The sequence below is a fragment of the Xyrauchen texanus genome, chromosome 15 (genome assembly GCF_025860055.1).
Source record: "Xyrauchen texanus isolate HMW12.3.18 chromosome 15, RBS_HiC_50CHRs, whole genome shotgun sequence".
Taxonomy (NCBI): Eukaryota; Metazoa; Chordata; class Actinopteri; order Cypriniformes; family Catostomidae; genus Xyrauchen; species Xyrauchen texanus.
In genome coordinates this window covers 6574365-6580735 of record NC_068290.1, presented here as the reverse complement: position 1 = coordinate 6580735, position 6371 = coordinate 6574365, and positions in this window count along the sequence as shown.

Below are 6371 nucleotides of genomic sequence, written 5' to 3'. Positions count from 1 at the left end.
TTGGTGAGATATGCGCTGGTGACGCGCAGGCGGCGCAGTTCCTGGTGTCACTTGCAGCGCGTTTGGCCATTGGCTTGAGGAGCGGTGCCCGGTAAATCCGTTATGGAATCAAAGAAGCTTTCTACACTGAAAGCGCTCGATTGCTGCGCGTCGCGTCTTTTTGACGCGTTCCTGCGCAGCGACTCCAACTACCGTATTATCTGTGAATTTTTGCAATGCATTTAATTACTGCAATGCATAAACACACATTTCATTTGATTTAAAATTAATTTAATTATTTAAAATTTAATTAACTGCAAAAAATACACAGGTGGTACTTATCAATGAAATTATTTAATTTTAGAGGGCCTGACAAATTAAATTAAATTACTTATTTTTCTGTAACTCCTGTGGGTAAAAGGGTAAACAATGGCCCAAGCAATGCAAAGGTCAGGGGTTCAAATGCCCAGGAAATGCACATACTGATTAAAATGTATATACATTGAATGGACCGCAAATTGCTGTGGATAGAAGAGTCTGCCGAATCCATAAATGTAATTTCTGACAGTGCAATATTTCTGGGTGACAAACATGCTGTATATTTTCATAAATTACAAAATTTTTTATGGGATTGTTCAGCCAGAAAGGAAAATTCTGTAATCGTTTACTCACCCTCATGTTGTTCCAACCCCAAATTACTTTCTTTTTTCCATGGAACACAAAATTAGATATTTAGGGAGAATGTTAACCCCAGTCACCTTTCACTTTCATTGCATGCTTTTTCCAAACAATGAAAGTAAATGTGGACTGCAGGTCATTGTTTTTGGGTGAATCGTTCCTTTAAATATGTCCAAATGTCTATTTAAATGCATTCTGTCATCAAAATGAAAATGTATATAAAAAAAGAGAGTAAGTAAAGTCTAAATTAACTTTTTAAAATCTTGTATTTAAGCATTATGATTAGTATAATTAAAGATACAGCAGTGTGAAGTATACTTCATCTAAAACAATTTTTTTTTATTCTAATTATTAATAATTATACATTCAGTTTTATGACCTCATATTAAATTAGCGACTAGGTGGAATATTTGTACTTTTAAAAATGTGTTTGTCACAGCACGAGACTGCTAAATTAACTTTAAAAAGTATTGAAAATGGTGATTAAAATGGTGAAAAACTTAAAAGGGTACTGAAAAAGAATAGATCAGTGACCGCACCTAAAATGTACACTCATACAATATCAAATATTTGACCTAAAAATGTTAGAACACCATTGTATCACATCACATCATAAAAGATCACATTCATGTTATTTGTGGACTATCCCTTTATAATAAGCTTCATTAACAATAGATGTCAATGGCAAGTCTCCATTTAGATGGTTAGGTAAAGGTGTGTAGTAGTAATGTTTATATGGTGTGTGTGTGTGTGTGTGTGTGTGTGTGTGTGTGTGTGTGTGTGTGTGTGTGTGTGTGTGTGTGTGTGTGTGTGTGTGTGTGTGTGTGTGTATGTGTGTGTGTGTATGTGTGTGTGTGTGTGTGTGTGTATGTGTGCCTTTTTCAAGGTTGTATTTTATTGCCTGGTGTTGTATCACAGCCTGAAATTTAAATGGCCATTGGTGTTGAAGTGTTTGATGTAAATTATTTATCCTTTTAAATGGCTGAGCACTTCATAGCGGGCTGATTATTTAAAGCTAATCCTTGAACAGAGTGCCAACTTTGATCTTGCAATATTTTTATGGCAGGGCCTTGCAGGTAAGAAGATAACACCAATAATAAGAAAGAAAAATACTCTACAAGTAAATTGCTTAACAGCAAAACAAACATACACTTGTCTATTAATCTTTTCTTCCAATCATATTTAAAGCTAAGTGGAACAAATTAGTACACTAACCTCAGAAAACTTCTGAGCCACCACAACCAGTTTTTCTTCTTCTAGAATATGTTTATACATTCAGTTTGTTTCAACAGTCAATATCTGACAGTTAGCTTATGTGAAGGTACTGAATACGATTACACATTTAAATCTTTGCTGTTTGTAATAATCTGTGATATATATATATAATAATAATTTCCTTTTTGAAACATATTAATTGAAAACCACACTATGTTCTTTTGTTTGCCTTGACACTATTCATCTGTCACAAAATCAGAAGCTGTATGTGTTGTGCAAGACCTCTGCACCTTTATTAGCTGGAATAATGTGACATTGCAGTGGATTAAATAAAACAGTGGGTTGGTTCTATTGAATAACACATCAAATTGTCAAGATCTGCAGCATATATACTCTCTAAATAGCTGAACAGTTGATAATATAAAATGTCTGCAGTCCACAACCTCTTAATTTTTGCATGAAGAAACAGTAAGAATGTAAAAGCTGTTAAAGGCAACCCCATTAGACCTTTTTCACAGACTATGATGACGCGTTTCCGCCTTATATAGCAGCGTAAATCTCACGAATATTTGTATTTTATTATTTTTTTAAATATTGAGTGTACATTTATAACATTATGCTTTATGTTATATTACCCTGGAATTCGTTTAAAAAATGAATTACCACAGCTGTGAGGGGGTTTCTATTAAAGCTGCTGAGAGAGTGACAGTGCATTTAACGTCTTATTCCACCACTCTCTATTTTTCTCCTCTTCTGGAAAGTCATTCAAACGTAATAGTGGATTTTTTCTTTTGGTCTTGGGGCAAATGGGTAAGTGAAAATAATATTTGCTGTGATCTCCCATTCACCGCTGTCGAAGTTTACCCTGCAATCATTTACTTCCGCGTTCCAAAACCCGGAGTGTGAAAATGATCTGTTGAGTTAAATGCTTTCGCAGTGGAATAAAGCCCGTCTCTAAATGCAGTTTGCATCTGTGTGCGCCCTCTGGTGGACTTCTCAGTTAACTGCGGTTCAAAGACACGCCAGAGGCCATTTTGAAAATTCCTGCACACCACAAAACAAGATTGTGATTGATATGTCATGCGTTTGGTTAAAGTTTAATGTTTTAATGAGCTACCACATTTATTTTTGTTGCAAATGTGTGTTTAAATATACATTTAAAATAAAACAGAAATACTACTTTGAGGTCATCAAATTCTGTCTTGAAGAAACAAGTTCAGCATCAGAATATTTACACATTGTAATATTTATGACAGCTTCAGCTCCACAATGGACTGCGTCTCTTGCTATCACTTTTTAAAGACTTAATGAAATGGCTTGTCAAATACATTTTTATTTCCTGTGATTATTGTATTTGAAGTTTACTTGGGCGGCTGTGGCTCAGGTGTTAGAGCAGGTTGGCCACTGCGGGGTTGGTGGTTCAATTCCTGGCACACATGCTGAAGTATCCTTGGGCAAGACACTGAACTCCAAGTTGCTCCCAATGGCAGGCTAGTGCCTTGCATGGCAACTCTGCCGTCACTGGTGTGTGAATGGGTGAATGAGTTCACAGAGTAAAGTGCTTTGAAAACTGCTAAGGTTAAAAAAGCACTATATAAGTGCAGACCATTTACTGTAGATGAGTCCAGAGGTTGCGCTAGAATAAATCTTTATCCGTCACTCTGATGGACTGATTTGAAATAATTCCATCATGGTCTATTTATATCTGTCACAACTTGTTTTCATTTCATAAGTTCTAGCGTTACATTCAGTTAACGAGTTTGGTTAAACCAAGGAGTTCTAGTGTGAGAGTTTTACCTGTCAATCAACCGCTGTGCTAAAGATAAGAAACAAAAGAAGAAAATGTTACATATTACAAGCATCTTTAAAAGGAAATAACTACCCGATAAGACATTTTTGAAAAAGCATACCTACATGCACAAGTACACAGAACTTTTTTAGCATGCCTGATATCAACATAAAGTGACACAGATGAGTTTCACATGCATCTGAAGCTCAGTTAATACAGGTACTCCACTAACTCGACACCATGTCTACATCAGACTCGACACTGCATCAAACGCAAATAGATCCTATTATAATCAAAGAAACAGTCTACACTGGAAGCGTTCATTGTGGTGTGGCACCGACAGTTAACAGATGCCCCCTTCCTTTTTGTGCTGCATGCCCTGGTGCTACTTCTGCCAACAAGACACGTCCAGTGAAAACAGCCTTGTTGTGTTGCACTGTCAATGTACGTTCCTGGTGAAGACAGGGTGTAAATGTCATGTTTGCATTTAGATTAAATGCATAACTGGCAGAAAATATGCAGCACATTTTTTGTGCTTTCTTTTTGTATCTATACTTTTTTGTGGTTTATTATCATGCAGTAACACTGAGGTAATGATTGACGTATGCAGTCATGAAATCAGATAACTCCCTTAGAAATCCCAACACAAGTGCTCAAAAGAGACACTTGTAAATGGGTGTACATGGTGATAGAGCCTGTTCACTTGAGATCGAATGACCCCAAAACACACCTTAACACCAAGCAATAAACCGAGCACACACACACACACACACACACACACACACACACACACACACACACACACACACACACACACACATGTTGTGTTTCTATGTTTTATGGGGACTTTCCATAGACATAATGGTTTTTATACTGTACAAACTTTATATTCTATCCCCTAAACCTAACCCTACCCCTAAACCTAACCCTCACAGAAAACTTTCTGCATTTTTACATTTTCAAAAAACATAAATTAGTATGATTTATAAGCTGTTTTCCTCATGGGGACCGACAAAATGTCCCCACAAGGTCAAAAATTTCGGGTTTTACTATCCTTATGGGGACATTTGGTCCCCACAAAGTGATAAATACACGCTCACACACACACACACACACACACACACACACTGAGAGAGTGAAGTCAACACTGATGCACTAGGTTAAAGGGGTTTTCTTGTTTCTATTTTGTCTGTCAAAATAACGGACAGCATTTGAAATTCTCTGTCTATGTTTAAAAAAAAATTGCATTGGTTAATGCAAGCCTTGGGTGTGACACACAAAAGGGTATGTCCCTTTTTTTATATAAAAATGTAAACAGCCAATTAGGGCTGAACGATTAATCAAAATAAATCAAAACTGTGACATGACGAAGTGTGATAATCAAACTGCAAGGGCTGCAATTTAATTAAATAAATAGTACATGCTGTGCAGTGTGTGTAAACCTCACTCCCCTTGCCTCAAGAAGAGCACTTGCGACTGATGCTACAGGATATAGCTTTTAGCCTCCTTGCTAGTGTGCCCGCCTCCCATGCTGGAGTTGCTGGTTCGAATCATGTTCAGAGCGGGTCGAGCAGGACCGGCTGTAATGGTGCCGTGACCTGGATGGGAGTGAGGTTTAGGGGGGTGACTGTAACAGTAGCCAGCTGGTACGTGGTATGCAGTGTGCGTAAACTTCACTTCCCTTGCATCAAGAGGTGCATTAGCAACTGACCCTACAGGCTGTAGCCTTTAGCCTCCTTGTTAGCGTGCCCACAGCACATGCCGGAGACGCCGATTCAATTCCCATTCGGAGCTGGTCGAGCAGAACCAGTTGCACATGGGTGAGACTAATGAGCTGAGCACATTAAAATTTTCAGTGCTATAGATTCAATAATTGCACATATGTGTAATTCCAAATATGCTTGGGCACTAAATGTTACTATCCAAATCTAAAGTTACCTCATAACATGAATGAATCGTCCTGCAGTGTACTGCCAAAATAAAGGCCTGCATTGCTATGCCACATGCAGGTTAGTTAAATATGACATAATTATGGTACTGTTTTATAATAATAATAATAATAATGATAATAATAATTGTTGTTAATATTATACAAAAATATATTTCCAAATTAATTTTATTTTTAATTTGTTTTACTTATTAATAACTTATAATTGGGTTCCAAATAAACAATGATGAAAAGTGGGTTTATACTCTATCAAAAAGTGGACAAAAACAGGTACACAGTAAAAAGATATAATATGAAGGTGATGTGAATATTTGTATTTTTTTGTTATGTTTGAGTACTCAAGTCTGAACACACTTCTTGTATGGTTTTTCTATCGACAGTATATCATTTTGGCCCATGACTTAATTTTGGTTAAAGAAAACACTTTTTTTTTTCAAGTTGATAATTACATCGCAATTCAAATCGCAATATTTTTCCAATTATTGCAATTCAATTTTTTTCTTTCTTTCAGCCCTACAGCCAATATGCTTTAGTTTACATCAGATCCATGAACTATAATTTGCTACCTGGCTTTGCTTGTCATTAGGGGAAGGGACATTCCCATTCTTGAAAGCATTTCATTGGACAAAAAAAATGTACAAACCCCTGAGTGCAAGATGAGACAACAATACTTTTGCTTTGTTTTGGCCCAAATTTTTGGCCCAATAGACATAGACCTAAAGCCACTAAATTAAAATTTTGATTTCGCAGGGTTTTAAAAAA